Raw genomic sequence first — 14,360 nt, 5'->3', positions numbered from 1 at the left:
TACCCTCATTTTCTACTTTCATTGGTTTTAAATTAACAATTTACATGATTCATTTTTGTCTCCTGTCTTATCATATCAATTTTTCTTCTTTAAAAAAATTTAGAGGTTGACCTAAGTTTTATAATATACACTTTTGAACTAAGTTCACCTTCAAATAATGATATAGCACTTCAAGAATAGTACAATTGTTTTAAAGCATAATATTCTGAACTCTTCACTCCTTTTCCTTGTGATATTACTGTCATTAATCTTAATTAAGTATAGATAATAATCACTCAATACAGTGTTGGTATCATTACTTTTATTTTCTTTTTTATTATAATTACTTTTAAAAGAGTGATTTTTAGATCAAGTAAGAATAAAAGTTAAATATTTGATATAGTCTTTATTTATTCTCTAATGCTCCTTTTTTCCTCTTTATATAAATCTAAGTTTCTGACAAATGTTATTTTTCTTTTGCCTGAACTAAATGTTTTTATCATTTTTCTTAAGTTCCTGGTGATGAATTTCCTTTGTTTTGGTTTGTCTGAGAAATTGTTTATCCTTCTTCACTTTTGAAGAATGATTTTGCTCAATATACAACTCTAGGTTAGTGATTATTTTTACTTCAATTTTTAAATAACACTTTACCATCTTCTTACTTGAATGCCTTCTAGTGAGAAGCCTCCTGTAATTCTCATCCATGTTGCCCTGTAGACATGGAGCTTTTCCTCTGATTTCTTTAAAGGTTTTCTTTTTTTCTTAGATTTTCTTAAGTTCAAGTATGACATGCTAACATGTCTAGGGTTTTCTTTTTCTTATAGTTATCCTGTTCAGTGTTCTCTGAGATTCCTGTATCTGTGATTTGGCATCTGTCTTTTAGTTTGAAAATCTGTCAACAACTATCCTTCAAATATTACCTCTATTTTATTCTCTGGTATTCCAATTAAGTGTATGTTATACCATTTAAAATTCTCCGCACATCTTAGGCATTCTGTCCTGTTTCTTTCTTTTGTTTTTCCTTTGCATTTTATTTTGAAAGATTCTATTGATCTATCTTCAGTCTCATTGATTCCCCTCTCAGCTACATTTAATCTACCTACTGATGAGCCCCTAAAGCATTCGTCACTTCTGTTACAGTGTTTTTGATTTCTAGCATTTTCTCTAGTTTCTTCCCTAGAATTTATCTTCTTATTTACCAATCTGTACTTGCATATTGCCTATGTTAATCACAGTTAATCTAAATTCAGTTCTCTGGTAATTGTAACCTTTGTGTTATATGAGCCAAATTCTGGCACTTGCTTTTCTCTTCGGACTGTGTTTTTTCTTGTATTTTGGCACACTTTGTAATATTTTCTTGAAATCTAGACAGATAGTAGGAACTGCAGTAGACAGGTTCTTACATGAAGATTTAGGTTATTCTATGTAGGCGCTGAGATCCATTTAATGTTTGCTGTAGACCCGACTGAGTGACTGAACTGAATTGCACTGATAGATATGTTTACATCCTGCTAGAATCAGTTTATGTATTCCCTCTTGATTTTGTGTTTTCTTGCATACTTCCCTTCAGAGATGCTTTCTCTCCTACAGTTCTTTCAGCTTTAACCCACTTATTACACTGGAGCCCTGTTGATGTGATCATAGAATATAGATAGAGGATTTTCTATATTTTTTCCAATTAAATCTCGGTGCTCTAGTGCACCTGCGTCTTGGAGTAAATTGTGACTTTTATAAGTGCTTTTCAAGTAGCATAGATTTTTCCAAATGTCTCCTACTCTTTTCCCTGCCTACAGTGTTCCCAGTGTATTTTCCTGAAGTCTTGATCATTTTGAACCAAGTCCCTCCACCTCTTATCTGAGACAGAAGATTAGAGGGGACCTGGAGGTAGGAGAAAGCCCTTCCCTCCACTGGAATAAATCTCTGGCAGAAACTTTCCCTTGGGATGTGAGTGTTTGTTATGAAAAAGCTTTTTATCTTTTTTTTTTTTTAATTTGATATTGATTTCTCTTTCCCTCCCTTCACCATAGCCATAAAGAGATCTTTCTCAGGTCTTCATTGTGAGGACCTGGTGGAAATCTTGGGTTAAAAGCCCACAATATCTGTTTAGTTATTTAGCTGCTAAGTCATCTCCAACTGTTTTTTGTCCTATGCACTGTAGCCCACAAGTCTCTGGAAAATTCATGGGATTTCCCAGGCAAGAATACTGGAATGGGTTGCCCATTCCAGGGGATATTCCCAGGGGATCTTCCTGACCCGAGTTGAACCCATGTCTTCTGCTTAGCAGATAGGTTCTTTACCACTGAACCAGCAGGGAAGCCCACAAAGGCTGTAGTTCCCAGGAATTTCTCATTCTCATGGTTTCAGCAATACTTCAAAATTATTATTTAAGTGGTCTTACCAGTTTACCACTTCAGTGTTTTCTTCAGTTAAGCTTATCTAGTCTGTGTCTGGATAAGTCTGTCTTTCCAAAGTTTGGGGTGGTTTTCCTTGTGACCTCAGTTCTCTAATGGATAAAATAAAAAAGATTGATTTCTAGTTTGTTCAGCCTTTTCTTATAAAACTGTGTGTGAAGACATCTAAGCTCCTTACTTGTCAGCTGAAATGAGAAGTCTCTTTTAATAGCGTATTTTAAATTTGCATTTTCCTTAGTTTGAATTAAGTTGAGCAATTTTTCTCATGTTTAGAAGCATGGGAAAAGTTTTGTGTTTCTTTTTCCCACAATTCTCTTCATATGTTACTTCTTTTCTAGTTCTCTACTGCTCTATGAAAAGAACTCCTTAGATTACTTGCTTAAGACAAGAATGAGTTGTCTGCGTCATGTTTCTGTTGCTGATGGAACTCACTTCAGTGGCTCTTGCTAGATATTTTATGCAGTTGCAGACACATGGCAGCTATCGAGCTAGATATGAGTTGTCTGAAGATTCACCTGGGATGGATATCCAAGATGGTGCAATTACATGCCTGATAGCTTGGTACTTAACATTAGTTTTGTATTGCTTTATTAGCAGATTATAACAAACTCAGTGGCTTAAACAGTGAAGTTTTGTTAACTTACAGTTCTGCAAACCTGATGTTGGACTTGGATCTCACTGGGCTAAAACTGAGTTGTTGGCAGAACTCAGCCTCAGTAGATTTGGAATTTTATTTCAGCTGCAGGACTGCAGTTCTATTTCCTTGTTCACTGTCACTGAGGACCATTCCCATCATTAGAGGTTATGTGCATTCCTTGGTTTAAGGTGACTTTCTTCCATCTTCAAAGCTAGCCACAGTAGATTGAATCTGTCTGTTGCTCTAAATATCTTTTAAAAAATATTGTTTTATTTATTTATATTTTTTACTATATTGGGTCTTCGTTTTATGCATGGACTTTCTGTAGCTGCAGTGAGGAGGGGCTACTCTTTGTTGTGGTGAGTGGGCTTCTCGAGAGGGTCAGGAAGTTCCCCTGGGAAGATTCCTAGGATGGGCAACCCATTCCAGTATTCTTACCTGGGAAATCCCATGAATCTCCCAGAGCCTGGTGGGCTACAGTCCATGGGATCACAAAAAGAGTTAGACATGACTTCATGGCTAAATAACAAAACAAAAGAGGAAAGTGGTTTCTCTTTTGCAGAGCATAGGCTCTAGGCACACAGGCTTTGATACTTGGGGCACTTGGGCTCAGCAGCTGCAGCTCCCAGGCTCTAGAGTACAGGATCAATGGTTGTGGTGCATGGGCTTAGTTGCTCTGGGGTATGTGGAATCATCCTGGACCAAGGATGGAACCAGTGGCCCCTGTATTGCAAGGCAGATTCTTAAACACTGGGCTACCTGGTAAGCACTAAATATATCTTTCTTTTTACTCTATTGGGTTAATCTGATTCACATTTTTGCATTCCTTTCCCACTTTAAGGGCCTATTGAATACATGGAGTCTGCCTGGATAACCCAGCATAATCTCCCAATTTAAGATTTGTAACCTGAGACACACTTGTGAAATTTTTTCCCCTTGTAAAGTAACATTTTCACAGGCTTTCGGGATTAGAAAATGGGCTTTTTGTGGGGCCATTATTCTGTCGACCACAGAATTCTTTGTTTTCTCTTTTTCTACATGGTATTGCATTTTCCAGGGCATGGTTTGTTCTTTTCAGGGCATGGTTGTCACACAGAGTAGCTTCCTTCCAAGAGAGACTTCCTGAACAACCAATGTTCTAGAGAAGTAGGAAGTATCAGCTGCAAGATCACTGAAGAACCATATCAGGAAAGTATCCAGCATAACATAACTTCTACTATATTGCTCAACATAGCCACAGGCTCCATCCAGATTTAATCATAGAAAGACAAAAAAATCAACAGGAACTTTTTTTTCTAGGGGGGGATGTCAAATTGCAGTATGTGGCATGAAATGTATAATATGGCATGATTCTCATTTTCTCTTGCTGTATAAAAATCGACTCCAAAACTTAATATTTCCAAAACCAGTCTCATAATTTTATGGGACAGGTTCTTTCTGGGAGTCTTTCAGGCAGTTGTGGTTAGATGGTATCTGGAACTGCAGTCCTCTGAATTCTCAACTAGTCTAGACATCCAAGGTCATAAACTTACATGACTGACAACTGGTGCTGGTGGCTTGCTGGGAGCACAGCTTGGCCGACTCACTTGGACACCTACACTTGGCCACTCCATGTGGTTTGGATTCTCATGATGTGCCAGCTGGGTTCTGAAAGCATCCTGAGAGTGAGTGTTCCAAGAGACACAGCTGAAAACTATAAGGCAATTTTTATGACGTTGCTTTAGATGTTCCAGAGCATCATTTCATTAGTCTATCAGTTAAGCAAGTCAATTCAATCAGCTTAGATTCAAGAGGAAGAGAATTAGGCCTCTTGATAAAGAAGTAGAAGTCAGGGTGGGATCAGAGTTCTTGTTGTGGCTATTTTGGAAAATATAATCTACCATATATATTTTTCTCATTTTTCTGTTTCATTATTGGATTTTTCTATTTGCTTTGCAGGAGGTCTTTTTGTAGTTTTCTTTTTGGATGTTTCATAAACCATCCTGGAAATTCAGTGATAAAACAATAATTATTATCTTTTATTGTTCTCAGGCAATCAAACATTGGGCTCAGCTGAGTGGTTTTTGTCTGGTGCCTCTCATATGCTGGCAGTCAAATAATAATGTTACGGGAGTCATATGAATGCATCTTTATTGACATAACAGCTGTGGGCTGGTCCGGCATCTTTTTCCATTGTCTCTCATATGGCCATCTTGGGCTTCCTTATAACTTTCATAGCCTTAGGGCTTCAGCTAGCACAGCAGAAACTGCAGATCATTTTAAAGGGAAGGCCTGGGACCGACATAGCCTCACTTTTGCTTAACTCTAGGGTCAAAGCAGTCATTGGTAAGTTCAGAGTCAAGGAGGGGAGGAATAGACTATGCCCTTGCAAGGAAGCAATGTAACAAATTTACAGCCATCTTTAATCTCCAACGTACATAAAAGAGATAGTACTTTCCCTGTTATATGAACTGCAAATTGTTTTTCCAGCTTCTTTTTGTCATGATGCTTTTCTACTCAATAAATTAGAAAACAACAACTTTGTTTTCAAGTCTAACATATCTTCATAGTTCTTTGTTTTGTATTTAGAAATGCTTTTCTCATTCAAAAATTCATTTTAAAAATTCTCATGTTTTCTCTAGTACTATTCATTTTGTGTGTGGGGGTTTAGATCTTGATCTGTATATAATTTTTTTTTAAAATTTAGTTAATGAATTCCATTTTAGGCTGTTTTGTTTCTAATACCATTTATCGAATAATTTATCTTTACCACACTTGTTTTTTTAACCCAAATTATGTATGGCAACCCAGTCCAGTGTTCTTGCCTGGAGAATCCCAGGGACGGGGGAGCCTGGTGGGCTGCCGTCTACGGGGTCACACAGAGTCGGACACGACTGAAGTGACTTAGCAGCAGTAGCAGCAGCAGCATGTATTCTATTATTTTACAACTCTTCTATTTAGGAAATTTTCATTTATGCTTTTCATCTGTTTATGCTCAAGTAAAAATGGTTTTAATACTCGTGGTTTTATATCATCTTGCTTACTTATTTTTTCATTAGAATATCAGAATTAGTTTGATTCAAAGACAATTCTGTTGATTTTTTCAGAGAAAATATTTATATTTTCATAATGTTGCATGTATCTATCAAGAAGACAGTATAAATTTCAATTATTCTCCTGCTCTGTATCTGTTTTGACCAAAAGAATAAAGTAGAAGGGATGTTACTTTTTTATTAGTGTAGTAAATTTTCTTTCACATAGATTTTTTTACATGCTTTATTTAAGATATTCCTAAGGATCCTTTTTATCCTAGTTATTGCAAATGCAAGTATCTTTCTAATAATATCATCTGATTTATTGTCATATGTATATTTCCCAGCCATTTTTCTGATTTCTCTATTCATTTATCCATTTCTCAGTTTCTTTTACTTTTTTGAGTAAAACATCATGTTAACCAAAATCATAATTTTATCTTGGAAAGTACATTTTAAAAGACGATTTTATGACTCTTTCCTCAAGTACCTCTCTCTGCTGGTGTGGGAAACTTATACATGCACCTAATGTTAAATAAATGTCACATACTACCTAGAACATGAATGAATTCACAACTGGAGTTCCAGAAATTTTATATTTGGGAACTAATTCATCTAGCTTGATTTGCTTATATTACAGATGGGAGAAGAGAGATTCAAAGAAATAAAATAAGTCTATGAGAACCTGTCAGTCAGTATCCAGCATTAGAGTGACCAGATCGTTCAGGTTAGAACAGAGCTGACATAACACATTTCTCCCTACTACTTCCTTCTTTACTGGACTTTATTTATTTTTAAATTAATTAATGAATTAACTTATTTGGCTACACCCTGTCTTAGTTGCAGGATACAAGATCTTTGATTTTCATTGTAGCATGCAAAATCTTTAGTTACAGCAAACGGACTCTTAGTTGTATGTAGGATTTAGTTCCCTGAACAGGAATTGAACCCGGGCTCCATGGATTGGGAGCACAGTCTTAGTCACTGGACTACCAAGGAAATCCTGACCCCTTCATGTGTTTTACATCTGCATCAAACTAGATTGCCTCCTTGTCCTGCCTCCACACAGCTGCCTGGCTGCCTGGGTTGTTCTCTCTGCATATAATGCCTATATTACATGTTCACAAATCCAGTTATTCCCTATCATTTAAAAAACTCATATCATTTTTAATCATCCTCCCATGAGGCTTATTTTCCATAAAATGCAACACTACTCTCACAAACCAGCATTGATGTATGGTTTGTGTATTTTTGTAATTTACCATCTCATGTGTGCATGTATTAACATTATAATACTTTTGGGTCATATGCTATTTATTGTACTCAGCCTTGACCTCCTTCAATGTTTAGCACAGAACACTGAATAGAAAAGGGAAAATATTTATTGAGTTAATGACTAATAACATTCATATTTATTGAGGCATTATGGACATGTATATAATCCATCTGCACTAGAATTGAAATGAAAATACATAGGATTACACATATACCTGGGGACTTCCCTGGTGGCTCAGATGGTAAAGAATCTGCCAGCAATGCAGGACTTGTGAGGTTGATCCCTGGGTTGGAAAGATCCTCTGGAGAAGGGAATGGCTACCCATTCCAGTATTCTTGCCTAGAGAAATCCATGGACAGAGGTGCTACAAAAGAGTCACAAAGAGTCAGGCACAACTGAGCAACTAACACTTTCATTTTTCACATACACATGCCTACATATATGTACAGGTATAAATTCTGATGTTAGGAACATTCCATGTATTTAATTCATCAGTGGAAATGTTCTTATATAATGTATTTGATGAAAAAGGCATATTAGGTGTTTTGAAGGTCAGAATTTACTGATCTTAGCATATGAAATGGCAATGAACTTGATGTAGATGAATGTTTCTTTTTGTAGATCTGTTACCACAAGGACAAGCATTGAACACTTATATCTGTAACTGTTCATCAGACAATGTAAAACTGTATAAGATGAAACAATGTTTACAAGATAGCACATTTTAAAATTTATTAACCTAAATGTAGAAAAAAGAAGCAGCAGTCATGGGTAACATATCACTTACTGAAGAATCAGAAATAATATTGTCTGATTTTTTAAGACTACTACCTTTGCTTAAAATAGATAAACGGTTACATTTAGAATGGATAAACACCAAGGTCCTGCTGAATTGCACAGGGAACTGTACCTAATCTCCTCACTAAACCATCATGGGAAAGAATATTTAAATAATGTATATACATGTAAAACTGTGTCACTTTGCAGTACAGCAGAGATTGGCCTGTGTGTGCTAAGTCAATTTAGTCATGTCCGACTGTTTGTGACCCCATGGACTGTAGCCCAAGAGGCTCCTCTGTCCATGGGATTCTCCAGGCAAGAATACTGGAATGGGTTTCCATGCCCTTCTCCAGATGATCTTCCCCATCCAGGGATCAAACCCAAGTCTTTTCTGCCTCCTGACTTGGCATGTGGGTTCTTTAGCAGTAGTACCACCTAAGGCAACATAACATAGCATTGTAAATAAACTACACTTCAGTAAAAAAAAAAAAAAAAGAAAAAAAAATAGTTAGCTTACAGCGTTTGGCATAGTAAAAAAGGAAATCTATTTTGTTAATTAGAAACAAAAAATTCTATAATTAACTGATAAATATAAGAATACATTCAGTTCAGTTCAGTTCAGTCGCTCAATCATGTCTGACTCTTTGCGACCACATGAATCGCAGCACACCAGGCCTCCCTGTTCATCACCATCTCCCGGAGTTCACTCAGACTCATGTCCATCGAGTCCGTGATGCCATCCAGCCATCTCATCCTTGGTCGACAGGAGGATTTGAAAAGTGTACAGAACAGAAGATATTAAGAAGAGGTGGCGCGAATACACAGAAGAACTGTACAAAAAAGATCTTCATGACCAAGATAATCACGATAGTATAATCACTCATCTAGAGTCAGACATCCTGGAATGTGAAGTCAAGTGGCCTTAGAAAGCATCACTATAAACAAAGCTAGTGGAGGTGATGGAATTCCAGTTGAGCTATTGCAAATCCTGAAAGATGATGCTGTGGAAGTGCTGCACTCATTATGCCAGCAAATTTGGAAAACTCAGCAGTGACCACAGGACTGGAAAAGGTCTATTTTCATTCCAGTACAAAGAAAGGCAATGCCAAAGAATGCTCAAACTACCACACAATTGCACTCATCTCACACACTAGTAAAGTAATGCTCAAAATTCTCCAAGCCAGGCTTCAGCAATACGTGAACCGTGAACTTCCAGGTGTTCAAGCTGGTTTTAGAAAAGGCAGGGTAAGCACATTGCCTTAATCTGCTGGATCATCAAAAGAGCAAGAGAGTTCCAGAAAAAGATCTATTTCTGCTTTATTGACTATGCCAAAGCCTTTGACTGTGTGGATCACAATCAACTGTGGAAAATTCTGAAAGAGATGGGAATACCAGACCACCTGACCTGCCTCTTGAGAAATCTGTATGCAGGTCAGGAAGCAACAGTTAGAACTGGACATGGAACAACAGACTGTTTCCAAATAGGAAAAGGAGTACATCAAGGCTGTATATTGTCACCCTGCTTATTTAACTTCCATGCAGAGTACATCATGAGAAATGCTGGGCTGGAAGAAGCATAAACTGGAATAAAGATTGCTGGGAGAAATATCAATAACCTCAGATATGCAGCTAACACCACCTTTATGGCAGAAAGTGAAGAGAAACTAAAAAGCCTCTTGATGAAAGTAAAAGAGGAGAGTGAAAAAGTTGGCTTAAAGCTCAACATTCAGAAAACGAAGATCACGGCATCTGGTCCTATTACTTCATGGGAAATAGATGAGGAAACAGTGGAAACACTGTCAGACTTTATTTTTGGGGGTTGCAAAATCACAGCAGATGGTGATTACAGCTATGGAATTAAAAAACGCTTACTCCTTGGAAGGAAAGTTATGACCAACCTAGGTAGCATATTCAAAAGCAGAGACATTACTGTGCCAACAAAAGTCCATCTAGTCAAGGTTATGGTTTTTCCAGTGGTTATATATGGATGTGAGAGTTGGACTGTGAAGAAGGCTGAGCCCCGAAGAATTGATGCTTTTGAACTCTGGTGTAGGAGAAGATTCTTGAGAGTCCCTTGGACTTCAATGAGATCCAACTAGTCCATTCTAAAGGAGATTAGCCCTGGGTGTTCTTTGGAAGGAATGATGCTAAAGCTGAAACTCCAGTACTTTGGCCACCTCATGCGAAGAGTTGACTCATTGGAAAAGACCCTGATCCTGGGAGGGATTGGGGGCAGGAGGAAAAGAGGACGACAGAGGATGGGATGGCTGGATGGCATCACCGGCTTGATGGACATGAGTTTGAGTGAACTCCGGGATTTGGTGATGAACAAGGAGGCCTGGCGTGCTGTGATTCATGCTGTTGCAAAGAGTCGGACATGACTGAGCGACTGAACTGAACTGAATTGAACTGAGTATCCATGATAAACATCTGAAGTCTGTTTTACCATAAAGAAATAGATTGGAAAAAAACTTGAATACATTACCTGTCCAGGTAGTCAACAAAAAAGATGAACTTCTTATACAAAGTGTCTTCTCTTTCAAGAAAGGTGTGTTTTTAACCTGACTTATTTAAATTAATTTTCTTTACAGAGTATGCCATCTGTTATTCTGCCACATTATGTGGTGAAAAGGCCTTCTGAACTCTGCTGTATGCCACAGTAAACACTCTTTCTATTACTTACCAAGTCAAAATTTAAAATACTTCACCCACACTATTAATGATTACTTTCCTGAAAGTCAATCTTTTGAAAAGCAGCCTCCAATGAAAAATTTTTTGATATAAAAATAACTGGAAATAGTTATTCTGTTTGTTTGGATATTTTTTTCACAGATATATTTCATACTTGATGTTCAAGAGTTGAGGGTTAAGAGGCTAACCAAGCAGGCTTGCTTGCTTGCTTTTGAAATAGAATTTATCTGTGTTTTATTTTTGAACACAAGTATTCTGTGACTTTCAAGTGAATTTGTACTTGTCAAAAGTTGGCAGTAATATCTGTTAGGGCAGATCATATGCATAATTTAAGAACCAAAAACCCAATTGAAATGTGTACAAATAATCATCAGAAATCATGGAGGAGAAGGTTCGTCACAGCTGTATTTGTACTAGTCCCAAGTCTAAGCTACCTGAATACCTATTAAGAAAGGAAAAGGTGAATATATAGTAATATGTTCACACAATGGGATACTGTACAGTGATGAGAAAGACGAAACTTCACTGTAGTTAACATTATAAATGACTCACACAACTAAATGCCCAGTGAAAGGAGTCAGGTACAAAACACTACACTCTGTATGAATCCAATCAAATAAAGTATAAAATGGGCAAAACTAACCCTCCTGCACTGTTGGTGGGAATGTAAATTAGAACAGCCACATAGAGAAGAGTATGTGTGTGTGCTCAGTCACTCAGTTGTGCCCTACTCTTTGTGATCCCACGTACTATAGTCCTCCAGGCTCCTCTGGTCATGGAATTATCCAGGTAAGAATACTGGGGTGGTTGCCATTTCCTTCTCCAGGAGATCTTCCTGACCCGGGCATTGAACTCATCCCTCGTGCATCTGCTGCATTGGCACACGGATTCTTTGCCACTGTGCCACTTGGGAAGCCCATGGAGAAGAGTTTGGACGTTCCTTTAAAAACTAAAAATAGAGCTACTATATGATCCTTCAATCCCACTATTGGGCATATATCTGGTAAATACCACAATTCAAACAGACACATGCACTCCAATGTTCATGAAGTGAAGTGAAAGTCACTCAAGTCATGTCTGACTCTTTGTGACTCCATGGACTAGGACTATACAGTCCATGGAATTCTCTAGGCCAGAATACTTTAGTGAATAGCCTTTCCCTTCTCCAGGGGATCTTCCCAACCCAGGGATCGAACCCAGGTTTCCAGCACTGCAGGTGGATTCTTTACCAGCTGATGCACAAGGGAAGCCCAAGAATACTGGAATGTGTAGCTTATCCTTTCTTCAGTGGATCTTCCTGACACAGGGAGTGAACTGGGGTTTTCTGCATTACAGGTGGATTCTTTACCAACTGAACAATCAGAGAAATCCTGATGTTCATAGCAGCACTATTTACAGGAATCAGGACATAGAAGCAATCTAGATGTCCATTGGTTGACGAATGGATAAAGAAGATGTGGTACATATACACAATAGAAAATTGTTATTGTTTAGCTTCTAAGTCATGTCTGACTCTTTTGCAACCCCATGGACTATAGCCTGCCAGGCTCCTCTGTCCATGGGATTTCCCAGACAAGCATACTGGAATGGGTTGCTATTTCTTTCTCCGGGGGATCTTCCAGACTTAGGGATTGAACCTGCACCTTCTGCTTGGCAGGTGGATTCTTTACCACTGAGCCACCTGGAAAACCCACAATGGAAAATTACTCAGCCATAAAAAAAATAATCAGATTGGTCATTTGTAGAGATGTGGATGGACTTGGAGTCTGTTATATAGAGTAAAATAAGCTAGAAAGAGGAAAGCAAATATGGTATACTAACACATATATGTGGAATATATAAAAAATGGTGGCATCTATTTGCAGGGTGGAGTAGAGATGCACATGCAGAGAACAGATGTGTGGCTTTGGGGAGAAGCGAGGATGGGATGAATCGGAAGAGTATCATTGACATAGATACACTACCATGTGTAAAATATTTAAGGGAACCTGCTGTATAGCACAGGGAGCTCAGCTCAGTGCTCTGTGATGATCTAGAGGGATGGAATGGGATGGGGTGGGAGGAAGATCCAAGAAGGAGGGGTTATATTTACACATATAGCTGATTCACTTACTGTACAGCAAAAGCCAACACAGCATTGTAAACAACTATACCTCCACAAGAGAAAAAAAAAAGTAACTTGTATATGGGCTTCCCAGGTGGCACTAGAGGTAAATAATCCATATGCCAATGCAAGAGAGGCAAGAGGTGCACATTCGATCCCCCGGTCAGGGAGATCCCCTGGAGAAGGAAATGGCATCCTACTCCAGAATTCATGCCTGGATAATCCTATGGAGAGAGGAGCCTGGTGGGCTACAGTCCATGGGGCTGCCAAGAGCTGGGCACGACTGGTCGACCGAGCACACACTACATATTACAATCTAGGCTGTTAGAAGTAAAGTGTGGTTACCCTTGACTGGAGGGGGCATTAGCGCAATCCTGATTGCTGGTGATGGAAACGTGCTTAATATGGCTGCTCTTCACATGAGTGTACTCAGTTTCAGAAAATAATTAAATGAACACACTTTGTTCTGTACATATATTTTTCTTCAATAAGAGTTTTAACAGTGCTGACAATGAGCCGGACCATCAGATTCGTACATTTACAATCTAGTTATTGGAACATCTTTCCTGCAATCGGCATAATTCTCTTGTCACAACACCTGGGAAGTGAATCTGCCTTTTTCAACAGTGGAAATATAGAGGGATTGAATTTTCTTGTATAAATTTAGAACAAAAAAGTACAATACCAGTATACATGTGTGGTATTTTCCAGATTTTAGAGGGGTTTCAGGAGCATCATTTGATTTTATCCCCACTCCTATCCTCTGTCAGGCTTCACAGACTGTTTGTATCTTGGGAAACAAAATAACTTTTATTATTTTATTGATAAATAAATATTATTTCAGGTAGGTGCTATAAATTATTTATTTATTTATTAAGCTTCTATTTCCATTGTATAACTTAAAATCATAGGAATGTCTTGAAAACATTTTTGATAAATTTACATACAATTGGTAGATGTATCTGTACTCAAGTTTGTATGATCTTTCTGAGGTTTGCTCTGATAATTATCACAATATTTTAAGGTCCCTTTGAGTGAGGCTAGTATTATTTTGAATTATTTGTAATTGTGGATTTAAAAAACATTTCTAGACCTTAGAACGAATGAACAGAGTGTGTTTGGAGAAATCATCTTTCTTTATTATTCATATGTGCTGATAATCATTAACTCTAATTAGGTATTTCATAAACATCTGGACGTACTCCTATCTAATTAAACTTTAAAAAGCAGCTTCTCTTGTTGATATAAAGATAAATCATGTAGTTTGCCCCAGGAAATAAGAGCTTGGATTTATGTGACTTAAGCCTTGATTCTGTCCCACCTTTTTGTCCTCCCCTGCAGTTAAAATGAAAGCATCTGCAGCTGGAATCACTGAGGCAAAAAAAGACCTAAATTTAAACCACATGCTTGGAATTACAGTCCCAGTTTTATTTCACTTCAGTTGCTGATTCTTGTTAGACCTATCAGCCCT

Source organism: Oryx dammah, unplaced genomic scaffold (genome assembly GCF_014754425.2).
Source record: "Oryx dammah isolate SB20612 unplaced genomic scaffold, SCBI_Odam_1.1 HiC_scaffold_12, whole genome shotgun sequence".
Classification (NCBI taxonomy): Eukaryota; Metazoa; Chordata; class Mammalia; order Artiodactyla; family Bovidae; genus Oryx; species Oryx dammah.
Note: the sequence above shows the minus strand (reverse complement) of the source record.